The sequence below is a fragment of the Stegodyphus dumicola genome, chromosome 8 (genome assembly GCF_044657685.1).
Source record: "Stegodyphus dumicola isolate Sdum_Otavi_A_Nest chromosome 8, ASM4465768v1".
Classification (NCBI taxonomy): domain Eukaryota; kingdom Metazoa; phylum Arthropoda; class Arachnida; order Araneae; family Eresidae; genus Stegodyphus; species Stegodyphus dumicola.
Window position 1 is genome coordinate 127492954 of NC_140775.1, and position 18789 is coordinate 127511742.

The following is an 18789-nucleotide window of genomic DNA, read 5'->3' on the forward strand; positions in this document are numbered from 1 at the left end:
ATTATGCGTTTCAATGATGAATTTGGACATTTGAAACGGACCGAAATGGATTTCAGTTCCTTTTCAGCCGAAAATAATATTTCCTCTTCTTTGGATATAGTAGAACCCCTTCAGTTTGAAAATGCCGAATTGAATTCGTCTCTCAAACGAAAGCATGACGACGAAGAGGGAGAACACTCAACCACGAAACATTTAAAAGTGGACGATGAACCCATTGATCTGCCTCAGCATAAAAGACAAGTTATTTATTACGATAATGTTATCATCAAAAATCTGAAAAAAGACAAGAATTACTAACCTTTTTACATATGCATGAGGTAGGTTCCCAACATTTCATTGTGTAATGACTTGGAAAAAACAAAAGTTGACTGAAGAAAGCCAGATTTCAAGATGTTTCTTCTTCAAAAACACAGAATCATGTGAAGTGAAACTCGCAATGCTGAAATATATAAGTGAGAGTCCATTCTTAAAAAAGGGTGATGTCCGGTCGATCGAGTCGGGTTGGAAAAATTTCTTAACAGCTGAGAAAAAATTCTAAAGATTAAAAAAAAAAAAAAAAAAAAAAAAAAAAAAAAAAAAAAAAAAACTTTTTGTTAATTAACTTTACCACCCCTCACCCCTATTTTGGTTTGAATCAGGTGTCAACATGTTTCTAAAATAAATTTCCAAGAACGATATGACTCATTCTTTTGTTTAGAAATCTAGTTTTAGAAAGGGTGAGACATCATTCACAACAAAAAGAAAAAAGGGGGTAGAGTTAATTTTTATTATGTCTAAAGACATGATAAAAATTAACAAAAAGTTTTTTTTTTTTTTTTTTTAATAGAATTTTTTCTCAGCCAGCTTCGAGTCATTCTTTCTCTTCTCACTGACTATATATAAGAACGTTGTTCTTACAGTCCTGGTATTGACATTAACGTAGCTGCTAGAATAAAAGCCATTGTAGGTATTTCAGCTAAGCACAAACAGAGGCATGGAAACAACTTTTTAAGAATTTCTTCAACGGGTACCGTGGATTGATAAACGCAGTTTCCTGCAGCATCGCATGTGCGTTTATAATGTTCTGAGAGAAGATACTTGTACTGTTCAAAATAATTCCAGGGAATGAGGACTTTTCCACTACATGTTTTAGCAAAGTAGATTTCACCTTGGGCATCTTTCAGGACGTAAGGTTCTTCATTTTTCACTAAATAATATTCGTTCCCTCTAAAATCCACCGGGTATCGTTCTTTTCCGTCCGCGTATTTGGCCAGAACGAATTCGTTTTGAATTTGAATAACGAGGGATTTTTTACGTTGTAGAAGATATTTTTCATTTCCTTTCCGATCTTTGGCATAATATGGAAGGCCGTCTCGGGTTTTAGCGAAAGGATCACCTTTGTCGGGATAGATTTCCCCCTTTTGGGAGTGAATGGCATACCTTTCATGACCATATTCACTTTTCACAAAGACTGGATCTTTTTTTCGATATTTGTAATATTCGCTACCATATCGATTCGGATAAAATTCCATTATATTGCTTTATCTTTTCAAAAATAAATTTCTCGTCTAATGATTTTATTTTTACTTTTCTTCGTGAGCATGTTTAGCTAATAAATATTGATGATATTTATTGCCGTGCATTAAATAATCCATTGTGATCCAAGTATATTTCGGATTCGCGAGTAGTGCGTAAAAATATAAGAGATAGATGCAAGTGATATGGTAATGAGCAGAATCTTTAGGAAAAAACTGACTGGCCATTTTGCGAATAGGGTCTAAGACTTCTTCATTCGATAAAATAAATTCTTCATCATTCCATTCCAGGGCATTAAACAGGGGCTGCTGATCGATTAAAAGATATAGGTGTCCATATTGCGACATATTATCAAAACGTGACGGATATGAGCAACGGCCTGTGATTGAAAATCTCGAACGAGTCGAGGCGTAATCTCAAAAAATAAATTCAGAAACCGGTACGTCGCTTGATAGTTTTCAAGTTGAGGATTTTGCCCAATCACGAATCGGATGAGTCGATCAATCGGTAATTGAATAGTTTTCAAAACAGAAATATCGTAATACTCTGCCATGCTTGTTTAATCCTTCGAACCGAAGAAGAAGAAAAAAAAATTAAATTAAATTGAAAAAAAAAATGAATCATTCAACCTTTCTTCCATGGCGAATCACCGAACGGTTCAATCGACAAATAGGTCCCTCCTTTCGATATATTGTTCTTATTTCCCATACTGCCACGTTTAATTTGGAAAGAGATTTAAAATCGACCTTGGGTCTTCAATCTTGGTCCTTAATACAATTTCTACAAAAGTTTCGTCAACATCGAGTGGGTATAGAATATATAACTCTGTTCACTCGCAAGGATAAGATACGTCTAGGACCTATTGCAGTACAAGTATCAGAGCGGATTTGTTTCCAACAATTAAAGAAAAAATATGGAACTCAATCCATCCACTTAGTTGGAGCCACCTATCTAAAAGGCAAATTGAGAGATTTTCATGTGATAACCGTAGAGGATTTTAGATTCAATGTTCTCCTGAAACAAGATGACCGATAAAAATAAAACATGGAATCCTATATCGTTCTCAATTTCGAAGGTTTCGAATTGAATGGTGATCCTCTCGCCAAAGAACTTAATCTTTCTTATAATGATGACTTTTCCGACTATATTAATAAAGAAGTGGCTTATATCACCCATGATCGTTCCCAAGGCATTATCTACGTGGAACCACCCATACCGTGGTCTGAATTATCCTATTCCGCCAAACAAAGTGTATCGAGTGTTCATTTACCGTTAGCGGATATAACGCATGGCTTTTCATGGAATGAGGGTCATTTGCCGTACGATCAATTAAAACCGTTTCTCGTAGCTCTAACGGCAGGATATAAAAACATTTACTGCCCTCATTATTGGAAAATTAATGTTTTGTACCAGATACTGGCCCGTCCTATTCATTTCAATTTCGTCTCCAAGAACAAGGAGGCGTTTCATACCGCGCCCATACCAATGAACTATGAATATTCATCGTTTTGTCCGAAACATATAGGTCGGACCAAATATTGTGCTTTCCAAGAAGCTTTGTTTTATTTTCATCGCCTTCAAGAGTACAAGAAAGAAACCTTTCCGTTTGTCATTCATAAATCTTTAGAAAAAAATGAAAAAGAAAGAGACTTACCTCCAACATTATCCAACACGTTATAGAATACTTTTTTTTTCCTTCCCCATGAATGAGTCAACTAGGATCTAGGTGGGTCCCTCTTCAACAGCACGTACACATTTGAAGCGAAACTCGAAATGCTTAAATAGATAAGGAAGAGTTCATTCCTAAAAAAAATGGTGATGACTTGTGAATCCAGTCGGCTGGAAAAAATTTTTCAGAGCTAAGAAAAAATTCTGTAATGAAAAAAAAAAAAAAAAAACTTTTTGTTAATTTTTATCATGTCTTCTAGACATGATAAAAATTAACTAACCCCTTTTGTTTTCAATGATGTCTCACCATGTTTCTAAAAATACACCATGACTCATTTATTTCTTGGAATTTTATTTTTAGAAAGGGTGAGTCATGGTCTAATTTTCGAAAGGGTGAGACATCATTCCTAGACAAAAAGAGTAGATAGTTAATTTTTATCATGTCTAGAAGACATGATAAAAATTAACAAAAAGTTTTTTTTTTTTTTTTTCAGTTCTGAAAATTTTTTTCCAACCGACTGGATTGAAAAGACATCCCAATCTTTTTAAGAATGGATTGTTTCAGATATTTTTCTTTCTCTCACGACTTTAGTTTTTAAACAGTATATTAATGCAGATTAGGAACGCAAGTATGACCAAGATACCTATCATAGAAAGAATGATTTTTGTCCAGTTGGTGGTGGATTGATGATTATTTTCATCAGACTGTATCGGGTTGGCATATATTTTCTTCTTTCTTTTCTTCTTTTTCTCTTCCTCTTCCACTGGATCTTCTTGTCCTGGAAGACCGCTTTCCACTTTCTCGACCACTTTACCCTCCGAGTTATTATATATAACTTTATAGGGTTGGAACCCGTGTCGAGAAGCGCGTTTAGATCTCAAATTGGTCAAATAATCCATCGGTTTCGAATGCGATCGGTACAAGTAGCCTATCAAATTTTCGGGTTCAATTCTAGGGTCTCGTATAAACGCAGGCGTCCAGGGCTTGTCATTTAAATTGGGAACAATGATGATTTGATCACACGTGATGGGGTATCCACTCGCAAAGATTTGTTCCTCACTCACTTTCTTGAACTGGACAATGTACTCGTTATTATATCGATCGACCGGGTAGTAATATTCACCCAATTTATTTTGAGCGTACCGGTTTCCTAAAGGTTTTTGGGTAATGCGCTTATCGGCATGAATAATTTCCGGATAGATTTCATTATTGTCTGCATCTTTCGCGTATCGTTTCACGGCCGGATCTTTCATCAATTGATCGTACGATCCTTTGTCCGTCACTAAATATCGTTCGTTGCCGTGTTGATCGACCGGGTAAATAATGACCCCGTTCTTATCATGAGCATAAAAGAATTCTTTCAGCCTCGTCATGGCGAATTGACCGCTATCCGGGTAAATTTCGCCTCCATCCGCTTTCCGCGCATACACTTGGTTCTGATCGGTATCTCTTCCAAAGATGACTTGCTGAGTGAAAGGGTGAAGGATTTGATAAAATTCATCGCCTGTAGCATTTTTAGGATAGATGGGTTTACCCTGAGAATTGATAGGATAGAACGGAATACCGTTTTTATCGAGGGCGTAAGACATGTATTCGGGCTTGTGTTCCGTATCGTCGGCGAACAAGGGATATTTTTCATTTCCTGTCTCATCTTTAGCATAATAATACCGCCCGTCGGCATCTCGAGCAATCATGTCGTTCCCAAACAAATCTTTGGGATACATCTCGGCCCCGGAATGCTCTTTGGCATAAATTTCTCGACCCTGGTACTTTAGAAAGACGGGCAAGTTATTGATTTTTCCATAATACTCCTCAAATTTTTTTTCTCCACCGATATACACGGGTTTTTTAGCATAATGGGGAACTTTATATTTGTCTAGGGCATACAGTAGACTGGGATCGTCAGTGGTAATATATGTTTCAAATTCCCTTCGATCCTTTCTATATCGCTGATTTCCAAGATTGTCGACTGCATAATACTCATCTTTTGCCATCGAAGATCCTTTGGTAATCGTTTTGCTTTATTCGTCATTGTCGTCATGGTAAATTCTCGGATAATATTCGTCCAAGTTTTCATCTTTCGCATAAATGCCTCCTCCTAAAGCATCTAAGGCCGGTTCGTCCCTATTTCCAATTCGAATATACGTTTCGAAACCGTTGAGTTGCTTGGGATAGTATTCGTCCCCACTCGCTCTCTTAGCGTAATAAGGGGTTCCATCGATGTTCCTAGCCGGCATTTCATTGTGCAAACGATCTCGAGCGTAAATTTCATCGTTGAATTCGTTGACGGGATAATATTCGCCTAGCGTATTGTTTCGGAAATACATTTCGTCCTGATCCGGAGAGAGTTCAAACAGCGGTCGTTTTGTGACGAGATTAAACGGGTATTGGAATTTATTGTTCTCTAAGGGAATATAGATCCGTTGACCGTTGGAATCGAGAGGGGCATATTCGATAGGGAATTGATTGACATCGAGTTTTCGAGCATAGTAAGGCTTTTGATGCTCGTCTTTGGCAAAATAGGGTCGATGGTGCTCGTCTAAAGCATAGATTTGTTCTTTGGTCTGAGGATTTTCCGGATACCATTCTTTTCCTCCGTAGAACAGATACACCATTTTTCCGTTTTCCATGGGAAACATGGGTTCCCCATCACTATCAAATCCATACACGGGACGGTTTTAGGCGTCGACGGGTAAAATAGAACGGTTCAGATGATCGACGGCATAGACAGGGGTTATTTTACCGGTGATGGGAGAGATTTGTTTTGCAAACACAATATTTCCATCGGGATCCAGCATATAAAATTCATCTCCTTGTCGATTCTTAGCATAAATCTCATTTCCGTCAGCCAATTTGGCATAGCGTTTATCTGATTTCATTCGATCGGGGTAGTATTCTTCGTAATTGAGGAGATCTCGCCTATGCCGACGAATTATTTCCTCATCCACGTCCATGGGAATATTGCCTACATTATCATTATTAGGAGGATTGTCATGGATTGGAGGAGGATGGTTAGATGGATTTCTTGGAGGGTGATTGTTAAGGGGGTTGTCAACGACTGGGTCTCCTACATGATTAGGAGGAGCTGCTTCCATTCGAAGCAATTTTCGTTCCGCTTTATCAGATTTGGATTTATCCCTTCGAACCATTTTTTTTAATTAATATGAGTTACTTTATTATTATCTCTTCTCTTCTGACTCAGAACAAAGAAAACAAAAATATGGTATCGATCCTCTTATGGATTTTATTATTTCTCTTTATCCACCATCCCGTTTATAATGCTTACCAGAATATTACGTATCGGACCCTTTATTACGAGACATTAGGTCAAGAATAGAGAAGAAGAAGAAAAAAAGAACAAATGGATTCCTTAACATTAGGAACGCTTTTAGTCGCTGGAGCGTATACGTCCTTCGTGATCCTGTTTTGTCTCATTTTGACACAAAGCTGGTTCTTTCTCCTTTTCCTCCTCATCAACGGACTCATTTTTCTCTTTCTGGCTTTTGGATACATTCGCAAGCTGACGATTTTTACAACTTTCGGGGAATTGCTCGGCAGTTTGGTGCAAAATAAAGACGTGGGAGATTGGTATTGCCGTTTTCGTCAATGGTGGTTTAAGTAAAGAGAATGGATGCTCAAACCTTTAAACGTTTAAAACGAACTTATTTAGAAGATGAACCGATCGTTTCGAACGAACTCCAAGAAAGCCAGGCTCGTGTTTCACCGTTCGTGGCTCATAAAATTCATGAACTTTTACACTTCAAAACCCCTTCTTCTCCACCTCCTCCTCCGGGTATTGACGTCACCCACTTTACGACCGCTTTCCGAGAAGAAGAGCCCCAACAACGATTAGATGAAGTCGTCGTCACCTATTTATTATTCATGGCCAATTTAATGAACCAAGATAAATGGGGACGGACGTTTCTACGACCTGGAGCTTGGGTAGGCGAATACAGTTGGATTCAACTCTTTAAATTGACTACGTACTGCGTCTTAACGCTCCTGTACCGTATTCGATGGAAGAGCGAATACTTTTTCTTTTTAGACGAAGCGGTGATTGAATTACTCCAGGGGAAAAGTCAGGCGATTCGAGACTTGATGACCCGGATCGGCATTTCCGTATCCCCACAACCTTTTTCAGCCGAAGATTATTTTCATCACATCAATTACCACAACACGTTGGTCTTTGGTCCTTATTACTGGCGGCTTTTACATTGGATGGCCGAAGCGTTTTCAGTTCAGGACGAGCAGGACGAGGATATTCGTCTCGCGAAAACTCTTTGGAGAGACTTTGTGACAGAATCTTTATATCGAACTCTCCGATGCGGGATTTGTGTGTATCATTACTTATCCAAACTCAAAACGTATAAAGAACGGTTTTTAGGCGAACACTTTGCCCATGTCTGGTTTCAATTTCATAATGAAGTGAATGCCAGTCTTCAAAAGCCACCTTATCCTGAATCGGAATTCCAGAAAGATCAAGAATATATGTGAGCTGCGTTAAAAAAATAAAGAAGCATGGGATCTTTTCTGACTCGTCTCGGGAATCAAGTATGCGGAACAACCAGCATGGGTTCCATTCAAGATCTTTTCAAGAAATGTCAAGACGCACCCGTGACCGTTGTATTAGGTAATTTAGGAAGGCATCCTTCCCTCTTATCCTATCATTTGGAAACCCTTTTTGTTCGACATCATAAAACGGTTCATATTCTTCTCGACGATTCCAACGATTGGTTCGTCAGCGGGTTAGATCCGTCTTACGAATGCGACGGCACGCATTGCGATCTTCTCATCTGGATCGAACCGAATTTTGGAGACTCGGTGGTCAAACCAGCCTATGCCGATCGTCTCATTGTTTTCACGAGCCATCTTCATCTCAATTTATCTAATTCTCAGTTACTGAATTATCATTTAGGCGATCCCTACGACCTTCCTTCCAGTACCATGAAACCGTGGATCGAAGATGAGGCTGAAATATATCCACACAATGAAGTGCTGTACCCAAGGAAATATCAAACTGGGAGATGGTGGAAGCAAGTCGAGAATGAAATGGATGTTGTCTTTCATTTGAAACTGTGTCGGACAGCTCAAGAATGCTATCTCAGCATGTTAAACGCTCTCGAGATTGTTGGAAAGTATCGTCCCAAAACCTGGCGATTCCTTCTTTCCGAATATATGAAAAAGTCATTGGCTTTAAATCTTCGGATGGGATTAAAGAAATGGGATGAATATCAGTCCCAATCCATTCCATCGGTTCGAGTCCGATCCTCACATCCGTCATCGGCTAATTTACTCAAACCCATCTATGGTCTCGATTCCTTTTTCCAGTCTCAATTAGTTTCCTCACTCTGGTTTTCTTCCTCAGGTTCGATTGATTCTGTTTCCTCCTCCTCTTCCTCCTCAGAAGTTTCCCAAGGTCCCAATAATTCATACATGAGTAAATCATCTACATCAGCCTCATCGTCTGAAAACCTGATGCGGTTTTCATAATCGTAAATTACATCATATAAAAAAGAACGTCGCAAAGGGAGAAACATAGAAATTAATTTCTGCAGGACATCTTCAAACGGTTCTCGGCAGACAGGACACGTCAATGCTTTTTCTCTCCAAATGTCAATACATTTCGTGTGGAACTGATGTTGGCACGTTAAAGTAGAAATGGTTTCTACATCTTCGGCAATGAGTTCATCTAAGCAAATTGGACAACATTCGGCCATTTTGTTTCTACTGTTTCTTCTTCTTATTATAAATATTTTTTTTTTGATTCAAAACCTATTAAAAAAATTATAAATAAGTAAGAGTTCTTCATTATACCAAAAATAAAAGAAGCATCATGTCTCCCTCAAAAACTAGTAAATTAGTCTACTCTATTTATGAAAATCAATATGAAACTTGGTGTTTACAAATGCATAAAGATCTAAATCATACCGAAACACTTCAAGAATATCACCAATATCTTATCGATCAAAAACAACGTTCCGCGAAATATATTTCAAATGCTTTAAATGCTATTCGACGAAAATGGTTCTTACCTTCTGCAGATGAGGTGGTGGTCAAGAAACCTCGTCGTCGAAAACACCAACTTTTTACAGCAGAGCAGATGAATCAAATCCGTAATCACTGTCTCTCCAATTATGAAACAGATGAACTGTCGCTGATAGTCTTATTACTTTTAGAAACGGAATTGAGGATGATTCACATCTTGGGCTATCTTGGGCTTCAGAGAAACGAAAAGCGTTTGCGTCTAAATCTTTAGAAGTCTATAAGGATCCAAATCAGATAAAGTTATTCCAGTTTCTTTTTAATGCTCCTCCATCCAAACTATTTGGAAAAACTCATTACCAGTATTTATTTAATCTAAAGCGACGATTGAAGAAACAGTATAACATCAAAGGGGCTTCCTTCGAAATGCTGAAGCGGTCTCGATATCTCGTGAAAGCAAAGGCGAAAACGAATGAATCAGAACCCAGTGAGTGAAACTTATATATCGACTTATATATCGTTATCAACATCTCCAAAAAAAGAAAGCAAAACCGACCGACTGGTGGAAAATATTTCTCAAAAAAATCTAATGTGGTATTAAAAAAAAAAAAAAAAAAAAAAAAAAAAACACTTTTTGTTAATTTTTATCATGTCTTAGACATGATAAAAATTAACTCTACCCTCCTTTTTGTTTGGAATGATGTCAACATGTTGTCTAGACATGTTTCTAAGTATAAATTTCCAAGAAAAGCATGATTCATTCTTAGAAATCTATTTTTAGAAAAGGTGACATCATTCAAAATAAAAAAGAAGGTACAGTTAATTTTTATCATGTCTAAAAGACATGATAAAAATTAACAAAAAGTTTTTTTTTTTTTTTTTTTTTTTTTTTTTTTTTTTTTTTTACTATCAAATTTTTTTGAGAAATATTTTTCAACAGTCGGTCGGTTTTACTTTTCCATTTGGAAATAGATCTGTTGATATAAGAATGTATAGGAGATGGATCTGTTGATAACAAAATATTATACACCAGTCGTGAGTCTTACTTTTCCATTTTTGCGTACTGTACTTATTTTTATTTTAAGAATCATCTAATTCCTTCTACTTCGTCTTTGTCGTCTCATTTCTCTCCAAAATGCATTCGGTCGACCAAAATAAGGGTTGACTTCCCGTTCTTCTTCATCTGAGGTAGGTGAACTTTGTCTAGGTGTATCCATATAAGCATAATCTCCCACTAAATCTTCTCTTCTCTGTCTTCTGGGTCTCGTTTGACTGGTACTAGGCCCTGAAAAAATGAGACCATGGCCTCCCAGATCGACTAATTCTTCTTCGGGTCTTCGTCTTCGTCGTTGCCTTGGCGGTTCTTCCACCTCTGGTTCTTTCTCCTCCTCTTCATCCGAATCTATTCTTAAATGTTCCATTTGCAATGTTCCGCTGGTAAAATACAGCATATCATCCTGGCTGATACGAGTCCGACAGGTCGGGCATTTCTTTTTACCATACTCTCGAATCCATTTCTTTATACATTTAATATGAAAGGAATGCTCACAATCGAGATTGTAGACTTTATGGCGTTTCGTTTCTTTGAAGGCCTTCAGGCAAATTCCACAGATTTCTTCCTCTGCGTCTGCCATTTTTCCCAATTATTTACTTGATTATGACATATCCATCTCTTCGCCATCTTCGTTTCTTCTTCCTCCTCCTCCTTGACATATTTCTTGACGAGAGGGAACTTGAGATTCCTTCGTCGCTACATTGAGTAACATTCTCAATTCTTTTTCCATATACCCGTCGGAACATAAGAACAGTTTCACCATTTCCATCGTCCAGAAAATTTCTTCGTCGGATTTTTCAAATTCGCGTATTTTCAAGGCCACTTTCTGTACAAGACGGTAAAATTTCTTACCCGTCGCGATCGAACCTTTCACTAATCCTTTACCTTTGAGCTTGGAAATAATAAACCCGTTCCCGAAAAGATATCCGAGGTACTCATCAATTTGGGTGGCTTTTTTCGTCATCTCTTCGTCTTCTTTCGGAACAAACAGGACGTAGAGCAAATTTTGTTTGAACGCAAACTGCTTTATTCGATCATCCGCTTTTCCTAGAAACACTTTTGCTAAAAAGGTTTCGATTCGACTCATTTTTTCAATAAATTCTAGTGATAAGGCATCGCACGTGCCGCCTTGTTGAATCTCTCGAAGGAGGTAGTAGAATTCTGTATTCCGATGGTACGTAATTTGAGAAGTGACCAGTTTTCGCAATTGCTGGGTCAAGAACGATTCTTTGAAGAAGAAGGGGCGACGACAAATGCGAACTCCAAACTCAAACACGAAATTCGCCACCACGTTGAGTTCGTTCCGGCATAAATTGCAATAAATCATGACGTGCACAAGATCAAATAGGGTCGTGTAAGGAGAATAACGAGCCCGAATTTGATTCGAGGCTTTCATTTCCAAACATAATTGATAAGCGGGATCCTTTTCAACATCCTTGGAAGTAGAAGGTAGAAGGAACGAAGCATTGTCGCCGTCACATATTTTTACATAGGGAGCTAGGACTTTGTGATAATAACTTAAGAAATTGAAAGGTTGGTCCTCGTCTTGATGGACATTTTCCATGAGCGATTTCATGTTGGTGAAAAGAGCGTGCAGAGCCGCTTTATCGACTTGGGAGTGATTCTCTTCATTGGCGATTTTTTCAATATGCTGGGCGTATTCGTCCATGTATTCGATCATGAACCGTTCGAGCGATTCATACGATTCAAAAGGTTCGGCCTGGGATCGAAAAGGGGCATTCACGCATTGTAATAATCGAATCCCGTTTAATAAAATACGTAACGTGACGGAAACATTACGGATCGGTAAAATACCAGGAATCCCTATGAGAGGAAATGTGCAGGGTACGTTCAAATCTCCCGTCCAATTCGCATATTCTCGAGCTAGACGCGCCGATAAGAACGGATCACTGTCATCAGGAAAGGATGCTTGTAAAATAAAAGCATACGCATCTTGAATTTGATCACATTCCGTGCACTGCAATTGACCATTGACACCTGCTACGATTTTATCGGGACCGTGACACGTTGAAATGAAATCAAGGAACATGGTAACCAAGATCCTACTTGTATTATTCTTATTCTTATCATGCCGTATACACCTATTGAAATAAGACGGGAAATTCGTCGTTCGTATTATGAACGAGGGCAAACGGTTCGTCAAATTGCTCGACACTTGAATGTCGCTCCTTCCACAGTTCAATATTGGATCTCCCGCTCCTCGGAAAATGAGGAGAACTATCAAACCAAACACAAATCCGGCCGACCTCGAGCCACGACCCAAGAAATGGATCAACGTATTTTTGAAATGTCGACTGGTGATCCTTTTTTACCCGCGACGGATATTGGTCGTCGATTACAAGTGCCTTGCACCGCTCAAACGGTTCGTCGAAGATTAAAAGAAAAAGGATTAGTGTCGCGCATCCCCGTCCGAAAAGATTATTTGCGGGAGATTCATCGTCAACGACGCTACGACTTTGCTTCTCAACGTGCGGAATGGACGGTCGATGATTGGTCCCGGATTATATTTTCCGACGAGAAAGTATTCAGTTCGATCGGGTACGATCCTATTCGCGTATGGCGGCCTCGACAGGTCCTGCGTTATCAAGACGAACGTTATTTTTCTTCTGCGTTAGAAGGCCGTCAACGTTCCGGTCGTTTTAATCTCAGTGTCTGGATGTGCATGAGCGGAAAATTTCCCAACCAAATCCGTCGAATCGGGATCCAGCATTTAAATGCCGACTATTACCTCTCTAATATTTTAGAGCCGGTGCTTCTCGATCATAGTCAACCTCCCGATGTTTCTTTAAACCCTTTGATCACCGAACACCGTCTCTTGTTCATGCACGATCTCTCTCCGATCCATACGATTTTACGCGTCACACAATGGATTCGAGAACATGAAATTCCTATGGTGGAAGACTGGCCTCCTAAAGGAGCTGATTTGAATCCCGTCGAAAATGTTTGGGCGGAATTAGAACGTCGATTAGCGAATCGGGTAGCTCGAAACCGATTGGAATTATGGGACTTGGTCCGCGATGCTTTTTATAGTTTGGAAGAAACTTATTTTGAAACATTAATCGCGTCCATGCCTCGACGAATTGCATCTGTCAAAGAACACAGAGGAGGTTGGACAAAATACTAATCATCATCTATAAAAAAAAAGACACTTCATTTGGTTCTTCAATGAATATATTTATTGACACCATATTTCACTATTTGTTGCAGGGCGATCATAGCCATAAATCGATGACAATATTTCGTTCCACAATACTCACATTGCTGTGGACGACGAGAAGGTTTATAGCTTACTGTCCATACAGATTCAACACGGAGCAATTGATAATTTTTTTTTTCGACAATGTTCATTCGCGACATACAGTCTTTGAATATGAAGTTTTCGCAGATCCTCATTGAATTGCTGAATCCATTTGGTATGCGGTCGATACGTTTTCATGTCTCTAGAGGCAAACCGGACACTGTTTGTCAGAGTGTATCCATCAGACGTGATGGCCAGCACACCTATGACACTCGGATGAATTTCAGTTCGATATTTCTTTTTTTTAGTAGAAGAAGTAGAATGAGATGAGGAGGGAAGATCTTCTTCTATTGTAGAACGCATGTGTGGTGGAGAGGATTGGTCCATTATTTCTGAATAATGAGAGGAAGAAGACGAAATGGGCGATAACGGCGGATTGAAATTCAGAGAAGGAGTATCACGAATTGGATTAGGTTTCTTCTTTTTGATCCTACGGCGGACAGGTGGAGGAGAAGGAGTTGGCGATATATCAGACCACGACGTGATATACTCATTCTCCGAAGAAACACATTCATATAAAGGCGAAGAAGGTTGCAAGTCCAAACAGGGTTCATTATCGTCTTCACACGTCATGATTAAGTCTCCCGTAGCCATCTGTTCTAGACCTATCTGCTCAAGAAAATGAGCCGCGATTCCTTCTGCAATCGTTTATATAGAGAAAGAGTGAGAGGGGGGAATGAAAGTAGGTAAGAGTAAAAAAGATAAGTCGTTGGGAAAAATATTTCTCTCAGAAAAATTTTTAACCTTAAAAAAAAAAAAAAAAAAAAAAAAAAAAAAAAAACTTTTTGTTAATTTTTATCATGTCTTTAGACATGATAAAAATTAACTATACCCTCTTTTTCAAATGATGTTGATAACCTATTGTCTCAATATGCTTCTAAAAATAGAACATGACTCATTTCTTTCTTGGAAATTTATTTTTAGAAACATATTCGAAAGGATGAGACATCATTCTCAGACAAAAGGAAGAGACAGTTAATTTTTATCATGTCTTAAGACATGATAAAAATTAACCAAAAGTTTTTTTTTTTTTTTTTTTTTTTTTTTTTTTTTTTTTTTTTTAAGGTTTAGAAATTTTTTTTCTTGGCTTTCAGAAATTTTTCCCAGCCAACTCGATGGACAAAACCATCCAATTTTTTAAGAACGGACTATCGCTCATCTATTTAAGCATTCCGAGTTTCGCTTTAGTTCAATCCGTGTTTCCTTTTAGAATGAGTGTGTGCTCTCCAACATGGTTCTACCCTCTCTTCTCAAGAACCCCGTCCAGTGAAGAATTTAAGGATATCTCCTACCTATCTATCAAAGAAGCTACGCGTAAATTTAATAGAGTTGAATTCAATATGAGTTTTTCTAACATTTTTCATCAATGGATATTCACAAAATTAATAATAAACGCGGAACCACCCGTTTTTTATGAACACAGATTAACGAAAAGAAATGCTTTACATTTCGCTATTTTGTTCTCAATGGATGATATCGTTCGGCAACTGATTCTTCTTGGATGCGACATGAACAAACATGATATTTTTGGTTTTATCCCTTTACACTATGCCTGTCAATTACGATGCAAACTCATCGTGGATATGTTGTTGCTTGCTGGTGCGAATGTCCCGTGTTGCGATCCCAAAAGCGTTTTAGAACGCTGGCGAAAAAATGGAAAATTGGAAGAGGAAAATATGCGGTTACTCAATTATGCTGTTGAACCACGTATTCTTAGCCTGGAAAATTTATGTTACATAACTATTAGGAAACATATGAGGCATGTCAAAAGGAATGCTCATCATCTCGGATTACCTGACTTAATGGTAAGACGTCTCACCCTCGAAGAATGGTAATAATATTCTTTAAAATAAGATCCCTTAGCCACCCCGCATTTCTCATTTGAAGAATCCATCCTATCTATTCTTTTTTTAAATGTCTCGGGATGTCATCCGACGCATTCTCTCCACCAAAAAAAAAAAAACGAGTTCCTCCCACCTACCCCAAAAAGAAGAAGAAGAAATTTCCCATGAGTCTTTTCGAGAACACTCCTTCTCCTCTCTCTTCCTATATATAAAAGAAACCGAGAGAAAAGTTGTCTTTTCTTTTTTTTTCTATCTCATCCTCAGGAGAAAGAGAGAAAGAGAGAGAAAACCAAACGCCATGGAGTGGTTACGGCGAGAGTCTTTTTCCCTCGCGATTCGTTTCCGTTTCGCCAAGACAATTCCCCTCACGTTTTACTTGGGGTCGGGCACGCTCTATTTTCGAGGATCGGAACTCGTAACTTGCCTTTCCCAGCAAGGGACTTGGATGAGTCTGAAAAGTCAACGGACTATTCAGCAATGGATCTCTCGAACCCCTTTTCGCCCTTACCGATCCTTAACGACGGATCTCTGGATCGATACGTCGGACCGCCCTAGCCGGATTCTCCGCTATACTCCTTTTATCACCTTCAATTCCCTGGAAAAACTGCTCAACGATTTGGGTCCAGACGCTCTCCTCTTTTCGACCTGGCTTCAGAGTGTGATGAGAGAACCTCTTCAAATCCAAGAAGATTCTCAGACCGGGAAAACATATTTTAGTCCCGTGGAGAACAAGGTGATGGATTTTCAGTTTCAAAATTTATCGGAACTGTTTCAATGTGCTTTATGTTTTTATTCTTCTTAAAGAGGAGTGGGGAAAACTAAAAATTGTAGAATAATCATAAAAAATAATTTTGTTTTTCTTTTAAAAAAAATATTGAGATAGTCCAATCTTGGGGAGGAGGTGGAAAATTCAAAATTATTATCTAAAACAGATATGGCGGTCAGTCCATTTCGATCCACGGAGGAGGATATGTGTGAGATTCTCTGATCCATAGAGCGTTTCAGGAAAAAAAAACTGCGAAAGTTTCCCCCCCTATCTCCAAAAAATGGGTATCCAGGTTGAATGCACAGTACAAACTGATGGGAAGCCGAAACTCAAGTTCCTTAAATAGAAAAAAATGAGAGCTCCTTCTAGAAACAATTTTAGTTGTCTTGTTTGGATGAGTGAGTCGACTGGGAAAAATTTCTCAGCGCTGTGGAAAAAAATTTTGAGTTTAAAAAAAAAAAAAAAAAAAAAAAAACTTTTGGTTAATTTTTATCATGTCTTATAGACATGATAAAAATTAACTCTCTCTTCTTTTTGTCTGGGAATGATGTCTCACCGTTTCGAAAAATAGAACATATCCCATTCTTGAAATTCTATTATTTTAGAAAGGATGATGAGTGATGGTCTATTTTTCGAAACGGTGAGACATCATTCCCAGACAAAAAGAAGAGAGAGTTAATTTTTATCATGTCTATAAGACATGATAAAAATTAACAAAAAGGTTTTTTTTTTTTTTTTTTTTTTTTTTTTTTTTTTTTTTTTTTAATTTAGGAAATTTTTCTCTGAGCTTTGCCAATTTTTTTCCCAGCCAGCTCCATCCATAAAACAACACCTCTCAAAATCTTTTCTCACTTATCTATTTAAACCACTCGAATTTTTTTGCTTCCAATGAGTCCACGCATCTTGGCCTTTCTTCCACTCTGCTCTGAGAAAGATAAGGTAGATTGTTTGCGGTGGACCGTCCTGTTGATGCTTCCGATTTATATAGAGAGTTATATATAGATAGGGTCCCTCCTAACTCCCTCTATTATGACTATTAGTCTTTTCTTCTTTTTTTTTTCCAAGAAATATACAAAGAATGATCCACAGTTTTTTTTCCGTTAATGAAAAAACAAATATGCTTCTACCTTCCGACTTCATTTTAGTACCTCTTTAGGTGTCTCCTCCTTCTGGATCTTTTCCTTCTCCTCTCTTCCTCGCGAGCAGGGAATTGGAAATGCTGTTCAGGATGCAACGCTCGTAAAGACTCCATTTTCTTCCTGGAGAGGGCGTCTACGGCAAACACCGTCTTGTCATGAAATTGGAGTTGGTAGTAAAGAGGTCCGTGAATAATGTACACGGAGCGAGCTCGCAGTCGATAGGGAATCATACGATACCCGTCGGCTTCTGATTCCATTTCCCATCCATAAAGACGGATAGAAGCTTCTCCGGTTTGAAGAATATGAACCCACTCGGGTAAAACGTAAAACAGTTTAAAAAAAGTTCCAGCATCGACGGCGATCACATTTTCCCATCGCAGATAAACGTGTAAGCGAAAGGTTCCTGCCTCCATCATCGACTGGAAAGCAAAGTGCTTGAAAACTTCGATGGACGAAAAATAATGCAGGATTTTTCCATCGTAACAGGATAAATAGCACATGGTTTCTTGGACGATTTGTTCCATACGCTCCGGGTCCCGAAACCATTCTTCGAAACGGGAGAGCGGTTCCCATTGATCAGCTACATCGAGATGACAGACGGGCGTGATTTCCACCAGGGTAGGTAAAACTGCAACAGCATCGGTCGACATTTTAGTTTTGCTCGGTTGAGAAGGAAGAACGAGAATGAACCCTGTAAGCAGAAAAACTCGGATCTATATAAATACTAGTGGAAAAAAGGCGGGGGAAGGGAAGTTCTTCCTTCCTCCCAAAGAATAAGAAAAGTGGGTGGAAAGAAAAAAAATCATTTCACTCTCAGGAAAAAAAAAAGAATTTTTTTTTTCTTGTCAACATGTTGTCTAGACATGTTTCTAAAAATAGATTTCCAACAAAGGTTCATTCTTTTCTTAGAAATCTATTTTTAGAAAAGAATTGACATATCCTTCAAAACAAATTTCTTTTTTTTTTCCCCTCCCTCCAGCAGCCAACTGGATAGGCAAGCGTTTCGGGTCAGATCAGTCCGTGCTGACATTATTTTTTTTAAATACAATGGAATTAGTATAGGAAAGTACTAGAAACTGACCCAAGGTTGAAAAGAAAATATCAAAATCAATACTCACTTCTTGACGATTTCTTTTTTCCAAAAACCTGTTGAAGAATTCTTGATGGGTTATCCAATCTCTAGACCTGTATGAAGGGAATCCAATCTAAGGTAAGCGCGCATTTACCTCACGCGAAACTCGGAATATCTGCATAAATAACAAAACGTCCATTCTTAAAAACTCATCGTCTAGTCCATTGAGTTGGTTGGAGGGGGAGAAAAAATTTCTGAATAATAATAATAATAATAATAATAATAATAATAAAAAACTTTTTGTTAATTTTTATCATGTCTTATAGACATGATAAAAATTAACTGTCCCCTCTTTTTGTCAAGGAAGGATGTCTCACCGTTTCGAAAACGAAACCAAAACTCATCCTTCTCATGGCAATTATTCCAAGA